The sequence below is a fragment of the Polyodon spathula genome, unplaced genomic scaffold (genome assembly GCF_017654505.1).
Source record: "Polyodon spathula isolate WHYD16114869_AA unplaced genomic scaffold, ASM1765450v1 scaffolds_3613, whole genome shotgun sequence".
Classification (NCBI taxonomy): domain Eukaryota; kingdom Metazoa; phylum Chordata; class Actinopteri; order Acipenseriformes; family Polyodontidae; genus Polyodon; species Polyodon spathula.
The window spans coordinates 13,402-39,038 of NW_024475073.1; the positions used below are offsets into that span (position 1 = coordinate 13,402).

Genomic DNA, 25,637 nt, shown 5'->3' on the forward strand with positions numbered 1-25,637 from the left:
GGGAATAACAGACAGACTCAAAGGAGAAGTTATAGAAGTTTACCATAGTAAAAGCATAGCAAAGTGTAATAAAGCATAGAGAACACATAAGTAAGCATCGTAAAGCCCAGAGAAGTATGGTCAAATATATTATTTTTAGAAAATGGCACACCATGGTGACCTATGGTAAATATGTAATATAACCATCGAAAAACAAAAACAACAGTGCGTAGAGCTGGAGAAGCCCATCCCTGCTGGAGAGGTATTTGACTTAGCACCTGTGAAATTGCTGTCAATTGTTCTGTTAAGGGCCATGAGATGAAAATGGTGGCTCTCTGGAATATAGAATCAGTGATTTCTTTTGCTGTCTTATGAAAACTTGTTGAGAATTGACTATTTTTGCCTGCCAGCTGAATAAGCACCACCAAAACTGGTTTAAACGCCTTCTTCTGTTGTGGACATTTCACATCTTTTTGGTGGACACACCTTTTTGTAGTACTAGTGTTTCCAGTCTTAGAAATAAAATGAAATATGCTATAGTGCCTTGTATTTTATTTAAACCATGCAGGTGAGACACATAAATGATGGGTAAAAAAACAAAACGTAGTCATCAGTCTGTTACATGTTTAGTGTTCATATAAAGATAATACATTTATTAAATGCCTGCCACTTTGTTGTATTCAGTCAAATTTAGCTGTCAAATTGCCATGCCATTGTGGGAACTTTTTATATTTGAAGCTAGGCCAGCAGTGGTCTGCTAACATTTTCACCAAAAGCTTAACACAGGCAAAGCAAGTAGCCCTTCCATTTCCATGCGTGTAAGCTTGAACTTTTATCAAACGTCAGCACTGACTGTCCAAAATGTCAAACTCTGTACATTATTTCCCCTGTCTTCCTCACATGCTTATCTATAGAATGCAGACAGTGGTAAAAAAAAAAAAAAAAGACCACACAGTGATGTGATAAAGGCCATCTTTCACAGCAGACTTCCTACTTCTTGTCTGTTGATCTTTTTTTTTTTGAATGAACTGTGCAGTAAAACAATTACAGTGCCACTGGTTACCTGGTAATAAAAAAAGGTGAAACATTAGTAAGTAAAATGTTTGTATTTGTGAATACAAAATAATCTGACTTGTACGTGCTTTCTCATTGCTATGTGATAAACATGATTATTTTTTTTATACTTCCAGCCTTTGAAATATAATTAAAATAAACTGAAATTTAAATATTTATTTATGATAGTTTAACAAAACGCCAGTAACATCTAACCAGGGTCCCCCTATTTGCAGACTGCATACAATGCTCTGCATAAGAGATCAGGGTAGCAATAACTGTCTGGAACTTATATCTCTGTAAATGCAGTTATTTACTACTCTGGTAGACCATTTGAAAGGATGAACATTTCACATTATCACTAAAGTTTAGTTATCAGTCATGTCTTTCCAATACAAAAATTTTCAATTTTTTATTTAATTATTTCCTTAAATAATATAAAACCCATACTTCATACCTGTGAGAAATAATGTATTCCAGACCATGGGCTCTATGTATCATTGATTTTTCTATCCCATCTTGACTTTTTGTAGGTTTTTGTGACTTCATAGACTTACCTGTGATATATTAGTCATTTTCACTCCCGAAAATTACATTTAATCATACCTGACGGTAGTTTAGTTAGTCAACTGTTCGTTTCAAACTACTTTCGCATGCAAATGTACGAATCTCATTAAAATATCGAAGTTTCGCGCTTACCCTGTGATGTATTGTCATTTTTTCCTGATTTACACAGACTGCGGTTGGTGCCTGTTATTTTACACATGCCTCTCGCTGGTGTAGAATCAACTAGATGTTCACATGTGAAACTTCCTTAAACATTGCCAGGCTTCGAGTTACTTTAAAATGAAGCACTTTCAAATATAAAATAAACCAAAGACAATTATCTCTTAATAGTCTGTATTAACTAACAATGGCAATACATGCATGTTGTTTTGGTTTCTTTTATACATTAAGGTGCTTTATTAATGAAGGGAAGCATTAGTAAACAAATCATTGTAGAGTTCTTTAAATAAACTGACAAACGTGAAAATCATTTTGTGATTCTCAGTAATTAATTTTATAGTGCACAGGCAACTGAAATACGCCGAAAACTGTATTTAAATATTTATTTATGATAGTTTAAGAAAACGCCAGTAACATACTAACCAGGGTCCCCCTATTTGCAGGCCCATACTTGCTCGCATTTGGTTGTTAGCAATAACTGTCTTGATCCCAGAATCTCATCAATGCAGCTTCTTGAAGGATCCCCAGGGTGTCAGCTTCAACATCATTACTGGGGAGTTGATTCCAGACCCTCATGATTCTCTGTGTAAAAAAGTGCCTCCTAATTTCTGTTCTGAATGCCCCTTTGTCTAATCTCCATTTATGACCCCTGGGCCTTGTTTCTTTTTTCAGGTCGAAAAAATCCTTTGGGTAAAACCCATGTTCATACCTTTTAGAAATTTTGAATGCTTGAATTAGGTTGCCGCGTAGTCATTGATTTTTCTCAAGATCTGAATAAATTCAATTCTTTTAGCCTGTCTGCATATGACTTGCCTTTTAAATATGGAGTCATTCTTCTTTGCGACTCTTTCTAGAGCAGGCACGGTATTAGTTCCTTTTTGTAGCGAGGTGACCAGAACTGAACACAATATTCAAGATGAGGTCTTACTAATGCATTGTACAGTTTTAACATTACTTCCCTTGATTTAAATTCAACACTTTTCACAATATATCTGAGCATCTTGTTGGCCTGTTTTATAGCTTCCCCACATTGTGTAGAATCAACTAGATGTTCACATGTGAAACTTCCTTAAACATTGCCAGGCTTTTTTTTGTTTACATAACTCAAATATAAAATAAACTCAAAGACAATTATCTCTTAATAGTCTGTATTAACTTAAATGGCAATATGCTTGTTGGGATATTAATTTGTTAAGTGTGTTCTTTTATACATTAAGGTGCTTTATTAATGAAGGGAAGCATGGAAACAAATCATGATATGTTTTTTTTTTGTTTTTTTTTTATATAAAATTTTTCCTGCACAGGCAACTGAAATACTGTGAAGGGTGATAACATTAAGAACATAAGAAATTGATGCCTATGAGATGAGGCCATTCGGCCCCATCTTGCTCGTTTTGGTTGTTAGTAGCTTATTGATCCCGGAATCTCATCAAGCAGCTTTTCGTATTCGAGTACAAATGACAAAAATACCTTGTACTTAGAGGGGACCAGGAACAAGAAAATTACCATCTCACCAGAATTTGCAAATGAAAAAGTGTTTTCTGTGCGGAATGCCCCTGAGATTAATGTATATACAACAAAAAAGGCAAGCACGTCATTCTGAAATGCCTCGCTTATACTGTACATAGGGATATATATGAATGGTTTGGCAGCATAGTTTCTTTGTTCAAGACTGAAGTCGATTCAATTCTTTTAGCCTGTCTGCATAGTGACATGCCTTTTAAGCCCGGAACCTTAATGCACTCTTTCTAGAGCAGCAATATCCTTTTGGTAGCGATGTGACCAGAACTGAACACAATATTCGTAGATGAGGTCTTACTATGCATTGTACAGTTTAAACATTACTGTCACCTTGATTTAAATTCAACACTTTTCACAATATACCAGTGAAGTTGTCTAGAGCTGGGTTATCAGGCGATGTGGTGATAGCAAATCTGTGAACCATTGTATGGTTCCGGAATATCGGACACAATGAAGGAGTTTTACCCTGTCATCTGAGTTTGGTTTAGGACGTGTCCTTTTGAGTTTTTCATAATTAAATGTTACATGTGTTTTCTTATAATGGCTCTATCCGACCTATATTAATTATACTTTGCATATATGTTTTTTTTTTTAAACCAGTAAATCACCACTCTCACTAAGAGCACTCACTCTGGACTTGTGACCAATGTTGTGTTTTTTGTGTCTTATTAACTAATATTTTTTCACTATTATTGCTAACATGGGATCCAATGATGCCTATTCGGGACAACTCCAGTGACCAAATAAGGGTTATTATTTATGGTTGCAAAACAAGCAACCCAGCACAAATAAAGAGCTGTTTTTAACTGTGAACTGTAGTTCTTTCAAATCATTACCTGAGCACTGCATCACCTCTACACCTGCACACTGCAAACTACTTTTCCACAGAGGCCTACACAACTTATTCTTTACTCCTTGGATATTTTTCTATTTTAACGTGTCACATATTGTAAAGGCTTGCTCTAAAATAAAAGCACACACACAGGGGCCAGGGGGCACGTCATTCTGTAAATGCTGCTATGCTGTCTCTGCTTGAATTCTGAGCAATATAACATCTTTTATTACTTTGTGACCAAACGAACGAATGGATCTGAAGAATATTGTGAACTTAATGCGGTGAAGCTATGTGTTCCTAGTTTTTCTCCCTCACTATCCGTAATCCGTTTTTAATTTGAAGCTATTAATTTGTTTCAATATTAACTAAATCAGGTTATTAATCAAATTGATTAATCTTGCTACTTAATTGATTTATTAAATTGTCTGGAGCTGTTAAATAATATTTCCGATTTTTCCATTTCATTGATTAACAGGACAATTTCGTCTTCATGGAAATTTGTTTTCCTTTTCTTTTTGGCTGGTGCCATAGTTGCATCAACGCTGGAGTCTGCAGAAGCCACAGATCGATCCTATTACATTTGCCTACTACATCTTTCAGTTCAATATACCACTCATTTATCTGTGCCAGAAGGAAGTTCTAAATCTTGACTCTTGGCGTTACTAATGTATTTATAATGAGATGCCAGTTCTGATCTCTCCTGTATAATGAGCTGTAATTTATGCTGTTCATAAACATGTGGTGATATAACGGTGATTGTAATGATTGTTCAAGAAAAAAAGCTGTTTAGTACAAAAATTCTATGAAGTACAGAGGCTACAGATTCACAGTATTTACAAACATGTAAGTAATATTAGTACATAGAGCCTCATATCTTTTTTAAGAGACAATTTTTCTTCTTGTGTTTGAAACATACACAAATTCCGAAAAACCCCACACAGCAAATGATTGTGCATATTCAAATGTAAAACACTTTGGAATAAATGACTTTCAGTAATTATGAAGTACGATATATTTGCTTTGTCAGGGTTATTGGGAAGATAAAATTTGTGCATCTGTTACGGCTCCCCTGAAACCATCCAGGCGTTTCCAGGCTCTAATTTGGGAACATCCATGCTAGAAAATCCATGATGAAATATTGGTATACAAAAACCCCAACATTTCTAAATCCAACAACGCTATTTTCCACGGCAGATTTCTATTTGTATATTTGATAAAACAGCACTGCTGTTGCCATCTATACCTCTATTAGAAACTCATACAGAGTGCAAATAATTTGAAAATGAATGAATGTAAACGCATTTGATATGTCAGCTACATTAATTAACATCTCTTGTTGATAAATTGCCAACTATTGATATATAAATATATATATATATATATTATATATATATATATATATATTATATATGATATATATATATATTATATATTCATTCTTTGGTTTTTATATATACTGTAGCAGACAGGCAGTCTGAGAACGTCCAGATAAGACTTTTGACTTTGGGTTGGGCTTGGGGAGGGATTGGTAAAAATGTATTGTAAATAACATGACTACGTTCTGTGTTGTTATGTGCTGTGTGTTACTGAATGCCTGCAAAACCTGTGAGTGCTTGGGGTGCGCGGCGATTGGTCCCCATGTTCCCGGCAGTATGTATTTGCATACTGCGTCCTGAGTGGTTGGAGCATGAATGGACTGATTTGCATGCGAGTGTGTCAATATGACCAATGAGGTGTAAGTGTGGTGTATAAATGTGAGTGTGTAAGGGGTGTGAGGGGGTTAGTTGTTGAGTGAGAGAGTGACATCCATTGTTTAGGAGAACTTCTAAAAGAGCGGGCTGAACTTCTATAAAGAGTAGTTCTCACTGCTGTTTGAACGGACTACTGGCTCCTGTCTCATTTCTCCAAATCTGGGAACCTGCAACACGCCTCCACCACAATTCTGGATATCCTTTTATTTGCATGTGTTGTGCAATAAATTAAAAATAATAATTAAAGATTTACCTGAGCAACACACTTTGCTCTTTCAAGGTGCTTAGCAGCACATTATTCAGCTTTGCTTTCCTTTGTGGCAACACAGGCCTCAACAGGTCTATCTGTAACGACAACCTGCAAAAAAAGTATAACAATAATTATTGTATACATGTTTATGTTTTAGATGTATATTGTAAAAAAAAAAAAAATCAGGTAAAATCAGCTGGCCATGTTAAAAGCATACTGTGTAGTTCACCAGCTTTTTCATATTAATGTTGGGCCCAGCTGTTTCCACTTCAACCAACACACAAGACAAAATTATAAGCATCAAGCTGAATGGCCAAATGCCAAACAGATAAGCCAAGCACACACATTTCTTGTGAATGATACCAAGTTACAAGAGATAAGAATTACTCTACTAAATATGGATAATTATAATGTACAAGAATTGAGTATGTAAAAAAAAAATCTGATATATATATCTATATATATATATATATATATATATATATATATATATATATCAGCGAATTGTGACAATTGGATTTGACACAACAAATATACAGTACATGATAGTGGATATAAATACTGTCTGTCTACTGTAAGATTATTTTGGTTTCCTATGGGACATTTTTGGGTGATAATAAGGAAGCATGTTTGCAGTGTCCCATGTGGTTTTAGTAATATACTACTTGAAATTTGCCAATAACTTTGTTATCCATGGGCCTATGGAAATTGAACCAAGCTCAAACTAAAATCAGGCACATTGTCTTCACACAAACACCTTTGTGATCCTTAGCCATCTATGATTATTATAGTTTTTAAATAGTACAGACAAATCTTACCTTAAACACTGGTTTAATATATCATTTCATTAGATGAAGTCTGTAAAGTGTTATTAGTATTTTAGTTTGTTATTAGTATTTTAGTATGTTATTAGTATTTTGGTTTGTTATTAGTATTTTCTGTGTTTACACAACAGGTAATCCAATGACAATTTTCTGGTATGTTTTTTTATAAACCGTCTATGCTATGTCATAAACTAGTCTATGCTATGGCATTGTGTAGTAAAACAACACTAATGAATTAGAGTTTTGGACTAATAAAATCACATGAAGTTACAAGGTATTGTAAAGTTTTATTATTTTACTGTACAATACAATACTGTAAGACATATATATATATATATATATATATATATATATATATATATATATAATATATATATATATATATATATAAATCATGTATGTAATATGTGAGTAAAATGTTCCATTGTCTATATAGTTTGAAGTGTCAATATTGAAGGAAAAAAAACCTTTTGTATGCCACCTTGATTATTCTCTAAATAAACTGACAAAGTTGAAAACAAAGATCAAACCTCAACTCATTTGTTCTATGCTAAAGAGAATCCTGTGTGCATGTATTTGATATTTTACACTGTACTTAAAAAAGGGTCTAGGCAATCATCAAACAGAAACCCAATAACCCTGTTCCACAAACATGAAAGTGAACATTTAGTGATGCTTTAGTTGGCTATGCTACTTATACCTTGTGGGTAGTTGCCCTGCATGTTTGAAGTGCTTTTTAACATTTCAGATTTGATGATATCTCTCAATTTGCATCAGTTGTGTAAAAGATTATTCAAATATTTAAAGGATCTGTCATTTTTAGTCCTTTTCTGCTCCTTTTACTAAAATGGCCCTGCTCTTTTGTTGATTTGTGCTTGTACGCTTGCATTACAAAAACATAAAACTGAGCTTACTTGAACTTTCTGGTAAGGTCATTCAACAGTACTAACCAACAAAAGCTTTTAAAAGCATTCTGTTCTCTTTTCTGCCACTGCAAATACTCTTCATGTTCATGGTGCAACTCCTTCTTGGTTTAAAGCTCTATTTATAAAATACAATATCAAACAGAGACACATTTTTCCAGGAGTTCAAATACTGCACCCAGTCAGTATAAACAAAACATAAGTCCACAAACAGGGACTAGAACAATATAAATGCATTAAAGATGAGGAAAGAAGATTATCTAGCCAGTTTATTATTATTTCATGGTATATTCCCTGTATCATTAGTAGGCAACTGTCTATTTGACCATATTTTTCTACCATATGCTCAACCTCAGTTGCCTTCAAATTTGCAGTCAGTCTCTGCACCCAACATGTAACAGAATATTGCCACAAAGAAGGTCAGGACACTTAATTGCCATGAGCTGATTATTTCTAACTTTCTAACATATTTTTGCTCATTCGCACAACTCCACATCCAAAGCACAGAATCCTATATTCTGATATTAAATACACTAAACAGAAAAAAATACAGTGGAACGTCACATATCAGACCGTCACATAACCGCCTTGATTAATTAATCGCCTCGCTACATAAATAAATAAATAAATATTAAAAGTAGGCTGAGAGTAATGGCATTGGCAGCAAATGCAGCTTCCGGGATGGAAACAGAAAGAAAGCGTTATAGCAGTCAGCCTCTTGGTGCGTTCCCCTTTAAGAGAGACGCGCTGTGTGCGTATGTCAGTCAGCTGTGTGTAGCAGTGACGTTTCAATAAACCAGTTGAGAAAGCTTTTTTTTGTGCAATGTGTTTATATGATGGAGTGCACATGATTTCACATGATTTCAGGATAAATTCAGCAGTTCCTCTAGGTTCCCTCTGCTGGGTAGTGCATTTCAAAGCAAGGACTTAACCATGCGCACCAAAGCGCTTTCAAAAGAACTCTGGGACAAAGTTGTTGAAAGGCACAGATCAGGAGATGGACATAAAACATTTTCAAAGACCTTGAATAGCCCTTGAAGCACGGTTAATGATTATTAAGAGATGGAAGTGTACATGTGACAACAATATCCCAAGCAATCCACAAATCTGGCCTGTATGGTAGGGTGGCAAGAAGGAAGCCATTACTCAAGAAAGCCCACCTTGAATCCTGTTTGAAGTATGCAAAAAAAAAAAACACTCAGGAGATTCTGTAGCCATGTGGCAAAAACGTTTTCTGGTCTGACGAAACTAAAATGGAGCTTTTTGGCCTAAATGCAAACCCAACACAGCGCATCACCCAAAGAACACCATTCCTACTGTGAAGCATGGTGGTGGCAGCATCATGTTATGGGGATGTTTCTCATTGACAGGGACTGGAGTACTTGTTAGGATAGAAGGGAAAATGAATGGAGCAAAGTACAGAGAAGTCCTTGAGGAAAACCTGCTACCCTCTACAAGAAAGCTGAAATTGGGACAGAAGTTAACCTTTCAGCATGACAACGACCCAAAGCACACAGCCAAAGCTACACTGGAGTGGCTAAGGAACAAACAGGTAAATGTCCTTGAGTGGCCCAGTCAGAGCCACGACCCAAATCCAATCAAAAATTTGTGGCATGACTTGAAGATTGCTGTCCATCAACACTCCCCAAGGAACTTGACAGAGCTTGAACAGTTTTGTAAAGAAGAATGGTCAAATATTGTCAAATCTAGGTGTGCAAAGTTGGTAGAGACCTATCCCAACAGACTCACAGCTGTAATTGCTGCCAAAGGTGCTTCCACCAAGTATTAACTCAGGGGGGGTGGAGACTTATCCAATTATGATCTTTCAGTTTTGTATTTTTAATATATAAATTTTTTTCAAAAGTATGAATTTTTGGGAAAAGGGAAATTTTTCCTCAAATGCTAGTGTAGATAAGTGGAAAATAAATCCTCATTTAAATGCATGAAACTCTGAGGCACTGACACAACAAAATGTGAAAAAAGTTCAAGGGGGTGTAGACTTTCTATAGGCACTGTGTGCTGCAATATCCACACACACACCAACACCACACAACGCACAACCCACATCCTATACAACCTGTGTGTGTGTTGTGTGTGTGTGTGTGTGTGTGTGTGTGTGTGTGTGGCACTATCGGCTGAGTAGACAGTTTATTGTTAACCCCCAATTCATATACTTTAATATTTAAAAACTATGACCCTGTTTAATGGATTTGCATGAAAATTTGGTTGTGTGGTCCCTTTAGTTAGATCTCTTGATGTGAGTCCTTTCATTCTGCTCCGATAAGCGGATTCCAAGATCCAGATAGTGAAAATAAAATTAAAATCTGTGCTTTTTTGTTGGGTTTTGCTGCATTTGTGGTTAGTCTTCAGCTCTGAAATGTTTTGTAATTGTTGGTTGACCATTTTAGGTTACAGAATGATCAATCTGTTCCTGAGTTGTAAGGATTTTAATTTTTTTTTCTAAAATTCGTGTTCAAGCTGAATTCCGCCATAACTAACGGATGGTCAAAATTCAGTATTTAAAAAAAAAAACAAAAAAAAAAAAAACATGCTTTTCGGATATTAATTTGTTTTCAACACAAAAGTATTTGTTCATAAAATGATGTTTTTAGGGTTGCTTGGGCTAGGTTTTGACATAGATTGATTTTTTTTTTTTTTTTTATAGACGCATTTGAGTACTAACTTTTGTACTTAATAACATTAACTAAAAAATTCAATTGATGCCTATGAAATGATTAATACATTTTGTGACTAATTCAAAGCTATTAATATGATTGAATATTAATGAAATCTAGTTATTAATCAAATTGATTCACTTTGTTACACATCTGATTTATTACAATGTTTGGATATACTGTTACTTGATTGATTACTGTCTTGTTTACAATCATCTTAAAATAACATTAGAGTATGTTTTGTTGAAAAAGAATAAGTTTTTGACCGATTCAGATTTTACTGCTGATGTGTTTATTTTCAAAAGGTTTTGTTTAGGTTGTGCTGCAGCAGTGGTGAGCTTTTTTTTTTGGTGGTGGTGGGGGCTCTAGTCTTGCACCAGGGCCCAGTAAATCGCTGCACCGGCACTTGGAGGACTAATCTCGCTAAACATGTCTCTTGTGGTACCTGCAGAGAGTTGGATGTTGTTCGGCTTAACTGATGAGGTTTAACGGGAGGCACGTAACGAACCCACAACGGAGGGGTAACGGGGAGATTATATAATTATATATATATATATATATATATATATATATATATATATATATATATATATATATCTATCCTTTACATACTCGTAAGTTTCAATACTTCCTTATTGTTGCTCGATAGAGAGTCATATCTGACAGTTTTTAAGAAACTGACAAACCAAAACGTCTTGCTAATGTGAACTGCATCATATGCATGTGTTGGGTGTTTATTACATTACTAAGTAGTTATCTATACAGTAATGAATTGGTAATAGCAACTCCAACTGTTAATTTATTTATTTATTTATTTATTATTTGGCAAGAAAGTTTCAATCAATTATAAGTGTTCTGAATGTAATAAAAGCAATATATCTTCAAAGGCAGATCAGCCCCTTCTTGCATTATCACAAGGAATGCTGAAAGTATGAACTGTCTTAATACACTCAGATAATGACAATTGCTTGACTATCGGCTTCAAAGCCATCTAAGATCTTTTTTTTTTCCTTTTTTTTTCTTTTTACCCACTTCATAGTACTTTTCAAAATCTAATTATGATAGCTAAATAAGAAAAACGTAATAGGGGGTTATCTTTTAGTATATTCATCTTATTTATAATGAAGAGTGCCATCAAGCACCCACCCACACACCACGAGTGTGTGTGTGTTTGTGTGTGTGTGTTGTTTGTGTGGGTGTGTGTGTGTGTGTGTGTGTGTGTGTGTGTGCGTGCATGATTGCGTGGCCACACAAGCAACCCCGTACCAGCCACACACACCCACACACACAACAACATTCAAGTCACAAATTTATGTATACTTAGTAGAAACCTGATTCTACTGGAAAACGTGTGTGTGTGTGTGAAGTTCAGTTAAAAATGTGCAAACGGAGCATGAATCATCTTGGACTAAGATGAAGCTTATTTTACATTTTTTTTGTCATGGTAGGTTTTAAGTTTGCCGAATATTACATTTTGGTAACCGGAATTGTAATCACAGTCATATCGGTTTTGGTTAAATTAACAAAAGAAAAATGGAATCATCGTTGTACACATTTTTGTTGTCAGCTAGTGTGACACTGTAAATTAAATAAAAATGCACAATTTCGTTTTGTGTAAGTAAAGCTCAGATTATTATTTTTTACAATTTCAGCACATCTTAAAATGTAAAATAACATCATAAAAATTCATTACACAAAATGGAGGAGTGTTATGTCTCATTCCTATGTTTCACAATTTTAAATTGGGGTTATATTTCATGTGACCATAATAAATGGATATGTGAAACAGCAAAGAAGTGCGTTCTGCATTACTAAAGCATTGCTTTTATCAGTAGCACTTTCACACAAAGCAAACATTCTCACTCAATTGAGTACCTTTTTATTGATGCAACAGTGACACCTAGTAGTAGCACCTAGTTTTGAACAACAGTTAAAAGGAACTAATTTGTTGTGTATTTAGCACATTCATGAATGAAAACTGACTTGTACTGGATAATGGTAAAGAAAGACAAGCATTTACCAATGCAATATCAATATCAGTTTCTGTGTCAAACAGGCAGAAACATTCTATATTAATTTAAATATTAAGTATTTTGTTTTATGTATATATTAAATTTGATAAACCTTATTCCAAACATCCACAACTTTAGTATACCAACACCCTGTCATTGTCCCTTATAAAAGTTCACCACAGTATTTTTATATGATTTTTATTTTGAACATTTATCATTCTTTTCCAATGATTATACTATGCATTTACCATAGTTTGCCGTGTATCTTCATACGCTTTACCATGCTTTCACTGTGTTTTATTACACTCTGCATACTAAAATGATTCTCCCCCCCCCCTCCCCCCTCCCCTTCCCCCTCCCCCTCCCCCTCCCCCTCCCCTCCCGAGGACAAATCCTGTTGTAAACGTGCAGTCATGCAATACTTACTTTCAAATTTGTCAGGATCTGGGGGGAGGGGGAGGGGGAGGGGGAGGGGGAGGGGGAGGGGGGGAGGGGGGGGGGGGCTTTTTAAAATCAATTTCAAAGTGATTTTTGTGTCACTTCGTACCAGTTCAAGCATACTGAAGATACACGGCAAACTATGGTAAATGCATAGTATAATCATTGGAAAAGAATGATAAATGTTCAAAATAAAAATCATATAAAAATACTGTGGTGAACTTTTATAAGGGACAATGACAGGGTGTTGGTATACTAAAGTTGTGGATGTTTGGAATAAGGTTTATCAAATTTAATATATACATAAAACAAAATACTTAATATTTAAATTAATATAGAATGTTTCTGCCTGTTTGACACAGAAACTGATATTGATATTGCATTGGTAAATGCTTGTCTTTCTTTACCATTATCCAGTACAAGTCAGTTTTCATTCATGAATGTGCTAAATACACAACAAATTAGTTCCTTTTAACTGTTGTTCAAAACTAGGTGCTACTACTAGGTGTCACTGTTGCATCAATAAAAAGGTACTCAATTGAGTGAGAATGTTTGCTTTGTGTGAAAGTGCTACTGATAAAAGCAATGCTTTAGTAATGCAGAACGCACTTCTTTGCTGTTTCACATATCCATTTATTATGGTCACATGAAATATAACCCCAATTTAAAATTGTGAAACATAGGAATGAGACATAACACTCCTCCATTTTGTGTAATGAATTTTTATGATGTTATTTTACATTTTAAGATGTGCTGAAATTGTAAAAAATAATAATCTGAGCTTTACTTACACAAAACGAAATTGTGCATTTTTATTTAATTTACAGTGTCACACTAGCTGACAACAAAAATGTGTACAACGATGATTCCATTTTTCTTTTGTTAATTTAACCAAAACCGATATGACTGTGATTACAATTCCGGTTACCAAAATGTAATATTCGGCAAACTTAAAACCTACCATGACAAAAAAAATGTAAAATAAGCTTCATCTTAGTCCAAGATGATTCATAATGTATTTTAACTGAACTTACACACACACACACACACACATGCACGAACGAACACACGCACGCACGCAAGCACACACACGCAATCATGCACGCACACACACACACACACACAGCACACACACACACACACACACACACACACACACACACAAACACACACACACTCCTCCAGGTAATTATAAGATGAATATACTAAAAGATAACCCCCTATTACGTTTTTCTTATTTAGCTATCATAATTAGATTTTGAAAAGTACTATGAAGTGGGTAAAAAGAAAAAAAAAAGGAAAAAAAAAAGATCTTAGATGGCTTTGAAGCCGATAGTCAAGCAATTGTCATTATCTGAGTGTATTAAGACAGTTCATACTTTCAGCATTCCTTGTGATAATGCAAGAAGGGGCTGATCTGCCTTTGAAGATATATTGCTTTTTTACATTCAGAACACTTTATAACTATTGAAACTTCTTCCAAATAAATAAATAAATAAATAAATAAATAAAGTAGATCCTCAACGATATGGTTAGTAATGACATATCTATTGTAATCATTACATTATTTGTGGGTTGTGTACGTATACTACGTCAAGTGTAATCGTTCCCTGCAAAACCAACATTCAAGAAATTTTTGACAGTCTATACTGAGTCTATAGCAACAATAAGGAGTATTCATAACTTAATGAGTTAGTAAGTTTCACATATATATATTATATATATAATATATCTATATATATATATATATAGATATATATATATATAGCTATTCCCCGGCAAGGCAACACAAGCAATCACAAACCTCATCAGTTAAGCCGAACAACATCCAACTCTCTGCAGGTACCACAAGAGACATGTTTAGCGAGATTAGTCCTCCAAGTGCCGGTGCAGCGATTTACTGGGCCCTGGTGCAAAAAAGACTTATCTCCCCACCACCACCAAAAAAAAAGCTTTTTTCTGCGGCTGGACTGTTGCAGCACAGCCTAAAGAAAACCTTTTGAAAATAAACACATCAGCAGTAAAATCTGAATCGGTCAAAAACTTATTCTTTTTCAACAAAACATACTCTAATGTTATTTTAAGATGATTGTAAACAAGACAGTAATCAATCAAGTAACAGTATATCCAAACATTGTAATAAATCAGATGTGTAACAAAGTGAATCAATTTGATTAATAACTAGATTTCATTAATATTCAATCATATTAATAGCTTTGAATTAGTCACAAAATGTATTAAAACATATTAATCATAGGCATCAATTGGATTTTTTAGTTAATGTTATCAAGTACAAAAGTAAGTATGAAAACATTTCTATAAAAAAAAAAAAAAAAAAAAAATCTTTTACTATGTCAAAACCTAGCCAAGCACAAACATCATTTGATGAACAAACTTTAACAAATTAATTATCCGAGGAAGCATTTTTTGTTTTTTTGTTTTTTTTTAAATACTGAATTTTGACCATCCGTTAGTTATGGCGGAATTCAGCTTGAACACGAATTTTAGAAAAAAAAATTAAAATCCTTACAACTCAGGAACAGATTGATCATTCTGTAACCTAAAATGGTCAACCAACAATTACAAAACATTTCAGAGCTGAAGACTAACCACAAATGCAGCAAAACCCAACAAAAAAGCACAGATTTTAATTTTATTTTCACTATCTGGATCTTGGAATCCGCTTATCGGAGCAGAATGAAAGGACTCACATCAAGAGATCTAACTAAAGGGACCACACAACCAAATTTTCATGCAAATCCATTAAACAGGGTCATAGTTTTTAAATATTAAAGTCCTCGTCTTCCTTTCCTGAGTGGGGGTTCAATATACTGTCTACTCAATGAGTTATTTGCGATCACCCACACACACACACACACACACACACACACCCACACACACACACACACACACATATATACACACAGTGCCTATAGAAAGTCTACACCCCCTTGAAGTTTTTTTCACATTTTGTTGTCAGAGCCTCAGTGTTTCATACATTTAAATGAGGATTTATTCCACTTATCTACAGATCGTACTCCACATTGTTAAAGGGAAAAGGGTTTTTAATATGAAAAACATTATATATTAAAAATATAAAACTGAAAGATCATAATTGGATAAGTCTCCACCCCCCCCCCCCCCCCCTGAGTTAATACTTGGTGGAAGCACCTTTGGCAGCAATTACAGCTGTGAGTCTGTTGGGATAGGTCTCTACCAACTTTGCACACCTAGATTTGACAATATTTGACCATTCTTCTTTACAAAAACTGTTCAAGCTCTGTCAAGTTCGTTGGGGAGTGTTGATGGACAGCAATCTTCAAGTCATGCCACAAATTTATGATTGGATTTAGGTTAGGGCTCTGACTGGGCCACTCAAGGACATTTACCTTTTTGTTCCTTAGTCACTCCAATGTAGCTTTGGCTGTGTGCTTTGGGTTGTTGTCATGCTGAAAGGTGAACTTCCGTCCCAGTTTCAGCTTTCTTGTAGAGGGTAGCAGGTTTTCCTCAAGGACTTCTCTGTACTTTGCTCCATTCATTTTCCCTTCTATCCTAACAAGTACTCCAGTCCCTGTCAATGAGAAACATCCCCATAACATGATGCTGCCACCACCATGCTTCACAGTAGGAATGGTGTTCTTTGGGTGATGCGCTGTGTTGGGTTTGCATTTAGGCCAAAAAGCTCCATTTTAGTTTCGTCAGACCAGAAAACGTTTTGCCACATGGCTACAGAATCTCCTGAGTGTTTTTTTTGCATACTTCAAACAGGATTCAAGGTGGGCTTTCTTGAGTAATGGCTTCCTTCTTGCCACCCTACCATACAGGCCAGATTTGTGGATTGCTTGGGATATTGTTGTCACATGTAACCATCCATCTCTTAGAGAATTATTATTAACCGTGCACGCAGTTCCCGATAGGTTCCAGAACTTTTACTTTTATACCCATCTCCTGATCTGTGCCTTTCAACAACTTTGTTCTTTTGAAAGCGCTTTGGTGCGCATGGTTAAGTCCTTGCTTTGAAATGCACTACCCAGCAGAGGGAACCTAGAGGAACTGCTGAATTTATCCTGAAATCATGTGAATCATGTGCACTCCATCATATAAACACATTGCACAAAAAAAAGCTTTCTCAACTGGTTTATTGAAACGTCACTGCTACACACAGCTGACTGACACATGCACACAGCCCGCCTCTCTTAAAGGGGAACGCACCAAAAGGCTGATTGCTATAACGCTTTCTTTCTGTTTCCATCCCGGAAGCTGCATTTGCTGCCAATGCCATTACTCTCTTAGCCTACTTTTAATATTTATTTATTTATTTATGTAGCGAGGCGATTAATTAATCAAGGCGGTTATGTGACGGTCTGATATGTGACGTTCCACTGTATTTTTTTCTGTTTAGTGTATTTAATATCAGAATATAGGATTCTGTGCTTTGGATGTGGAGTTGTGCGAATGAGCAAAAATATGTTAGAAAGTTAGAAATAATCAGCTCATGGCAATTAAGTGTCCTGACCTTCTTTGTGGCAATATTCTGTTACATGTTGGGTGCAGAGACTGACTGCAAATTTGAAGGCAACTGAGGTTGAGCATATGGTAGAAAAATATGGTCAAATAGACAGTTGCCTACTAATGATACAGGGAATATACCATGAAATAATAATAAACTGGCTAGATAATCTTCTTTCCTCATCTTTAATGCATTTATATTGTTCTAGTCCCTGTTTGTGGACTTATGTTTTGTTTATACTGACTGGGTGCAGTATTTGAACTCCTGGAAAAATGTGTCTCTGTTTGATATTGTATTTTATAAATAGAGCTTTAAACCAAGAAGGAGTTGCACCATGAACATGAAGAGTATTTGCAGTGGCAGAAAAGAGAACAGAATGCTTTTAAAAGCTTTTGTTGGTTAGTACTGTTGAATGACCTTACCAGAAAGTTCAAGTAAGCTCAGTTTTATGTTTTTGTAATGCAAGCGTACAAGCACAAATCAACAAAAGAGCAGGGCCATTTTAGTAAAAGGAGCAGAAAAGGACTAAAAATGACAGATCCTTTAAATATTTGAATAATCTTTTACACAACTGATGCAAATTGAGAGATATCATCAAATCTGAAATGTTAAAAAGCACTTCAAACATGCAGGGCAACTACCCACAAGGTATAAGTAGCATAGCCAACTAAAGCATCACTAAATGTTCACTTTCATGTTTGTGGAACAGGGTTATTGGGTTTCTGTTTGATGATTGCCTAGACCCTTTTTTAAGTACAGTGTAAAATATCAAATACATGCACACAGGATTCTCTTTAGCATAGAACAAATGAGTTGAGGTTTGATCTTTGTTTTCAACTTTGTCAGTTTATTTAGAGAATAATCAAGGTGGCATACAAAAGGTTTTTTTTCCTTCAATATTGACACTTCAAACTATATAGACAATGGAACATTTTACTCACATATTACATACATATTGTACTATATAAAATATATATAATTTATATATATATATATATATATATATATATATATATATATAATTATTTATATATATATATAATATTCTTACAGTATTGTACAGTAAAATAATAAAACTTTACAATACCTTGTAACTTCATGTGATTTTATTAGTCCAAAACTCTAATTCATTAGTGTTGTTTTACTACACAATGCCATAGCATAGACTAGTTTATGACATAGCATAGACGGTTTATAAAAAAACATACCAGAAAATTGTCATTGGATTACCTGTTGTGTAAACACAGAAAATACTAATAACAAACCAAAATACTAATAACATACTAAAATACTAATAACAAACTAAAATACTAATAACACTTTACAGACTTCATCTAATGAAATGATATATTAAACCAGTGTTTAAGGTAAGATTTGTCTGTACTATTTAAAAACTATAATAATCATAGATGGCTAAGGATCACAAAGGTGTTTGTGTGAAGACAATGTGCCTGATTTTAGTTTGAGCTTGGTTCAATTTCCATAGGCCCATGGATAACAAAGTTATTGGCAAATTTCAAGTAGTATATTACTAAAACCACATGGGACACTGCAAACATGCTTCCTTATTATCACCCAAAAATGTCCCATAGGAAACCAAAATAATCTTACAGTAGACAGACAGTATTTATATCCACTATCATGTACTGTATATTTGTTGTGTTTCAATCCAATTGTCACATTCGCTGATTATATATATATAATATATATAATATATATATTATATAAGATATATATACAAAGATTTTTTTTTTACATACTCAATTCTTGTACATTATAATTATCCATATTTAGTAGAGTAATTCTTATCTCTTGTAACTTGGTATCATTCACAAGAAATGTGTGTGCTTGGCTTATCTGTTTGGCATTTGGCCATTCAGCTTGATGCTTATAATTTTGTCTTGTGTGTTGGTTGAAGTGGAAACAGCTGGGCCCAACATTAATATGAAAAAGCTGGTGAACTACACAGTATGCTTTTAACATGGCCAGCTGATTTTACCTGATTTTTTTTTTTTTTACAATATACATCTAAAACATAAACATGTATACAATAATTATTGTTATACTTTTTTTGCAGGTTGTCGTTACAGATAGACCTGTTGAGGCCTGTGTTGCCACAAAGGAAAGCAAAGCTGAATAATGTGCTGCTAAGCACCTTGAAAGAGCAAAGTGTGTTGCTCAGGTAAATCTTTAATTATTATTTTTAATTTATTGCACAACACATGCAAATAAAAGGATATCCAGAATTGTGGTGGAGGCGTGTTGCAGGTTCCCAGATTTGGAGAAATGAGACAGGAGCCAGTAGTCCGTTCAAACAGCAGTGAGAACTACTCTTTATAGAAGTTCAGCCCGCTCTTTTAGAAGTTCTCCTAAACAATGGATGTCACTCTCTCACTCAACAACTAACCCCCTCACACCCCTTACACACTCACATTTATACACCACACTTACACCTCATTGGTCATATTGACACACTCGCATGCAAATCAGTCCATTCATGCTCCAACCACTCAGGACGCAGTATGCAAATACATACTGCCGGGAACATGGGGACCAATCGCCGCGCACCCCAAGCACTCACAGGTTTTGCAGGCATTCAGTAACACACAGCACATAACAACACAGAACGTAGTCATGTTATTTACAATACATTTTTACCAATCCCTCCCCAAGCCCAACCCAAAGTCAAAAGTCTTATCTGGACGTTCTCAGACTGCCTGTCTGCTACAGTATATATAAAAACCAAAGAATGATCATATATATATATTATATATATATATATATATATATATAGATATATATATAAAAACCAGTTAAATAGTGGCAATTTATCAACAAGAGATGTTAATTAATGTAGCTGACATATCAAATGCGTTTACATTCATTCATTTTCAAATTATTTGCACTCTGTATGAGTTTCTAATAGAGGTATAGATGGCAACAGCAGTGCTGTTTTATCAAATATACAAATAGAAATCTGCCGTGGAAAATAGCGTTGTTGGATTTAGAAATGTTGGGGTTTTTGTATACCAATATTTCATCATGGATTTTCTAGCATGGATGTTCCCAAATTAGAGCCTGGAAACGCCTGGATGGTTTCAGGGGAGCCGTAACAGATGCACAAATTTTATCTTCCCAATAACCCTGACAAAGCAAATATATCGTACTTCATAATTACTGAAAGTCATTTATTCCAAAGTGTTTTACATTTGAATATGCACAATCATTTGCTGTGTGGGGTTTTTCGGAATTTGTGTATGTTTCAAACACAAGAAGAAAAATTGTCTCTTAAAAAAGATATGAGGCTCTATGTACTAATATTACTTACATGTTTGTAAATACTGTGAATCTGTAGCCTCTGTACTTCATAGAATTTTTGTACTAAACAGCTTTTTTTCTTGAACAATCATTACAATCACCGTTATATCACCACATGTTTATGAACAGCATAAATTACAGCTCATTATACAGGAGAGATCAGAACTGGCATCTCATTATAAATAGACTTGGAACATCGAAAGTCAAGATTTAGAACTTCCTTCTGGCACAGATAAATGAGTGGTATATTGAACTGAAAGATGTAGTAGGCAAATGTAATAGGATCGATCTGTGGCTTCTGCAGACTCCAGCGTTGATGCAACTATGGCACCAGCCAAAAAGAAAAGGAAAACAAATTTCCATGAAGACGAAATTGTCCTGTTAATCAATGAAATGGAAAAATCGGAAATATTATTTAACGATCCAGACAATTTAATAAATCAATTAAGTAGCAAGATTAATCAATTTGATTAATAACTTGATTTAGTTAATATTGAAACATATTAATATCTTCAAATTAGTTACAAAACGGATTAACGGATAGTGCTGGGAGAAAAACAGGATTTTCATGTTCAGAATATTCGTTCAGATATTCGTTCGTTTTTCAAAAAGTAATAAAAGATGTTATATTGCTCAGAATGCAAGCAGAGACAGCATAGCAGCAGGAGCAGCGAGGTGTGGCCCCTGTGTGTGTGCCTTTAATTTACAGCAAGACGTTACAATATGAAACACGTTAAAATAGAAAAATATCCCAAGAGTAAAGAATAAATTGTGTAGGCACAATTCTGTACACCTTTTCATGTTGCAGTGTTCAGGTGTAGAGGTGATGCAGTGCTCAGGAATGAAGAGAAACAAGACAGTTCACGGTGAAAAACAGTTCTTTATTTGTGCTGGGTTGCTTGTTTGGCAACTTTAAATAATAATACCTGGCTCTACACTACCTGGCTCTAACAGGTTCAGAATCACCCGATATATAATCGACACTGAACAATACACAAAAACACAACATGGTCACAAGTCCAGAGTGCTCTTAGTGAGAGTGGTGATTTACTGGTTTAGCCATGCACAATGGTGAAGTGTAGTCCAGGTTTAATTGCTGGCTGTTTAGCTACAGCTCCAGGATATTAGCCTTCTATAAACGACAAATGTAACAGTTTAATAGAGAAACAAAACAACACACAAAAACTCACGGTTTCTTTATGACACAGTACTCCTTCACTGGTCCTTCCGTAACCATTACAAAGGAACAGATTGCTTCACCACATCCCCTGATATACCCTCAGTCACGCCCCCTTTGGTAGCGAGTGCAATCATGTATCCTCCAATCCGTGACTGACACATAGCCTACCGCATTAAGGTGACAAATTCTGGCATTGTGACTCCATCTCCTTTCTGGGTGGTCGACTTCCGACTAACCTTGGAATGAACTGCCAAACCATTCATATATATCCCTATGTACAGTATAGCGAGGCATTTCAGAATGACGTGCTTGCCTGTTTTGTTGTATATACATTAATCTCACATACCGCACAGAGCCCTTTTTCATTTGGCAAAATTCTGTTTGAGACAATAAATAAGTACAAGGTATTTTTTGTCATTTGTAGCGAATACAAACATCTGATTTTTGTATCCGAATGCATGTAAAAAAATATTAGTTTGAATATTTGTCCCAGCATTAATTAATCATAGACATCAATTGGATTTTTAAATTACTGTTATCAAGTTCAATCGTTCCGCAGGAAATGTTTATATATAAAAAAAAAAACAAAAAAAAAAAACATATAAATATGCATCTCAAATGAATAAAGATTACTATGAACGTAATTAGAATGAACACACTTAACAAATTAATATCCCACAAGCATATTCATTTAATAACATTGCAGAAAACTTTGTTTGAGTCTATGTACATTTTAGTTATGTAAACAAAAAAAAGTACAGTGTATATAGACGCAAGTAAACTGACTTAATCTAGACAATGTGGGGAAGCTATAAAAAAGGCCAACAAGATGCTCGGATATATTGTGAAAAGTGTTGAATTTAAATCAAGGGGAAGTAATGTTAAAACTGTACAATGCATTAGTAAGACCTCATCTTGAATATTGTGTTCAGTTCTGGTCACCTCGCTACAAAAAGGATATTGCTGCTCTAGAAAGAGTGCAAAGAATTATTCCAGGTTTAAAAGGCATGTCATAAGCAGACAGGCTAAAAGAATTGAATCTATTCAGTCTTGAACAAAGAAGACTACGCGGCGACCTAATCCAAGCATTCAAAATTCTAAAAGGTATTGACATTGTCGACCCAAGGGACTTTTTCGACCTGAAAAAAGAAACAAGGACCAGGGGTCATAAATGGAGATTAGACAAAGGGGCATTCAGAACATAAAATAGGAGGCACTTTTTTACACAGAGAATCATGAGGGTCTGGAATCAACTCCCCAGTAATGTTGTTGAAGCTGACACCCTGGGATCCATCAAAAAGCTGCTTGATGAGATTCAGGGATCAATAAACTACTAACAACCAAAACGAGCAAGATAGGCCGAATGGCCTCCTCTCCAATGGCCTCTTTCTTATGTTCTTATGTTCTTAAATACTTTTCGGCGTATTTCAGTTGCCTGTGCACTACAAAATTAATTACTGATAAAAAAATATTTTCGTTTGTGTTTAATTAAAGAACTCTACGATGATTTGTTCCGTACGAAGGAAGTAATTATTCGTGGTTACAGAATTTCTTTGTTTTGCACCTTTACGTACTACACGTAACAAATCAATTATGGCATGTATAATTTCTCTAGTAACAGAGACCAATAAGATATAAACTCTTCACCGAAGTAAATTTGAATTTGCTTCTTTCGGACGTTACTCGATCCTTCAAAGTGTAAGGAAGTTTTCACATGTGAACATCTAGTTGATTCTACGTCTCACATTTTATGCCGTGCGTTGGCAGTGCAACATTTTAGTCCTTTTTTTTACTGTGTATGTAAGGTCCCATTCAATACATCCAGGAGCTAAGCGCGAATTACTCTAGCATGTAAACGTACGCTTGCATCAAACTTTGCTTGGCCACATAAGTTTGAGATGAGACAGTCATCACTAAACTTTCGTAGTATGATAAAGTAATTTTCCGGACTGAAAATGATTATATATGTCACAGGTAAGTCGATGACTTCGAGTGAAAACTACGAAAAGTCAAGATACCAAGGAAAAATCAATGATACATAGAGCCCATGGTCTGGAATACATTATTTCTCACAGGTATGAAGTATGGGTTTTATATTATTTAAGGAAATAATTAAATAAAAAATTGAAAATTTTTGTATTGGAAAGACATGACTGATAACTAAACTTTAGTGATAATGTGAAATGTTCATCCTTTCAAATGGTCTACCAGAGTAGTAAATAACTGCATTTACAGAGATATAAGTTCCAGACAGTTATTGCTACCCTGATCTCTTATGCAGAGCATTGTATGCAGTCTGCAAATAGGGGGACCCTGGTTAGATGTTACTGGCGTTTTGTTAAACTATCATAAATAAATATTTAAATTTCAGTTTATTTTAATTATATTTCAAAGGCTGGAAGTATAAAAAAAATAATCATGTTTATCACATAGCAATGAGAAAGCACGTACAAGTCAGATTATTTTGTATTCACAAATACAAACATTTTACTTACTAATGTTTCACCTTTTTTTATTACCAGGTAACCAGTGGCACTGTAATTGTTTTACTGCACAGTTCATTCAAAAAAAAAAAGATCAACAGACAAGAAGTAGGAAGTCTGCTGTGAAAGATGGCCTTTATCACATCACTGTGTGGTCTTTTTTTTTTTTTTTACCACTGTCTGCATTCTATAGATAAGCATGTGAGGAAGACAGGGGAAATAATGTACAGAGTTTGACATTTTGGACAGTCAGTGCTGACGTTTGATAAAAGTTCAAGCTTACACGCATGGAAATGGAAGGGCTACTTGCTTTGCCTGTGTTAAGCTTTTGGTGAAAATGTTAGCAGACCACTGCTGGCCTAGCTTCAAATATAAAAAGTTCCCACAATGGCATGGCAATTTGACAGCTAAATTTGACTGAATACAACAAAGTGGCAGGCATTTAATAAATGTATTATCTTTATATGAACACTAAACATGTAACAGACTGATGACTACGTTTTGTTTTTTTACCCATCATTTATGTGTCTCACCTGCATGGTTTAAATAAAATACAAGGCACTATAGCATATTTCATTTTATTTCTAAGACTGGAAACACTAGTACTACAAAAAGGTGTGTCCACCAAAAAGATGTGAAATGTCCACAACAGAAGAAGGCGTTTAAACCAGTTTTGGTGGTGCTTATTCAGCTGGCAGGCAAAAATAGTCAATTCTCAACAAGTTTTCATAAGACAGCAAAAGAAATCACTGATTCTATATTCCAGAGAGCCACCATTTTCATCTCATGGCCCTTAACAGAACAATTGACAGCAATTTCACAGGTGCTAAGTCAAATACCTCTCCAGCAGGGATGGGCTTCTCCAGCTCTACGCACTGTTGTTTTTGTTTTTCGATGGTTATATTACATATTTACCATAGGTCACCATGGTGTGGGCCTTTTCTATAAAAAAAAATAATTAGTTTTACCATACTTCTCTGGCCTTTAAGATCTTACTTAGGTTTTCGCTATGCTTTATATTACACTTTGCTATGCTTTTACTATGGTAAACTTCTATAACTTCTCCTTTGAGTCTGTCTGTTATTCCCATAGCTGATCTAACAAATACAACAGGGACTGGACAATAAGACTTCATAAGTCCTGACAAGGAGGAAAAATT

At 34.9% G+C, this 25,637-nt stretch overlaps 2 long non-coding RNA genes across 2 annotated transcripts; one reads left to right on the forward strand and one right to left on the reverse strand.

Moving 5' to 3' along the window:
- Window positions 1–1,001: 1,001 nt before the first annotated feature.
- On the reverse strand, window positions 1,002–6,220 carry LOC121312125. The gene is made up of 2 exons (XR_005949697.1): window positions 6,119–6,220; window positions 1,002–1,042 (listed from the first exon to the last, which is right to left on the reverse strand). It is a non-coding gene; the product is annotated as an uncharacterized LOC121312125 (long non-coding RNA).
- Window positions 6,221–19,577: 13,357 nt separating this feature from the next.
- Window positions 19,578–24,558, forward strand: LOC121312128. Its single transcript, XR_005949699.1, has 2 exons — window positions 19,578–19,679; window positions 24,518–24,558. It is a non-coding gene; the product is annotated as an uncharacterized LOC121312128 (long non-coding RNA).
- Window positions 24,559–25,637: the final 1,079 nt, after the last annotated feature.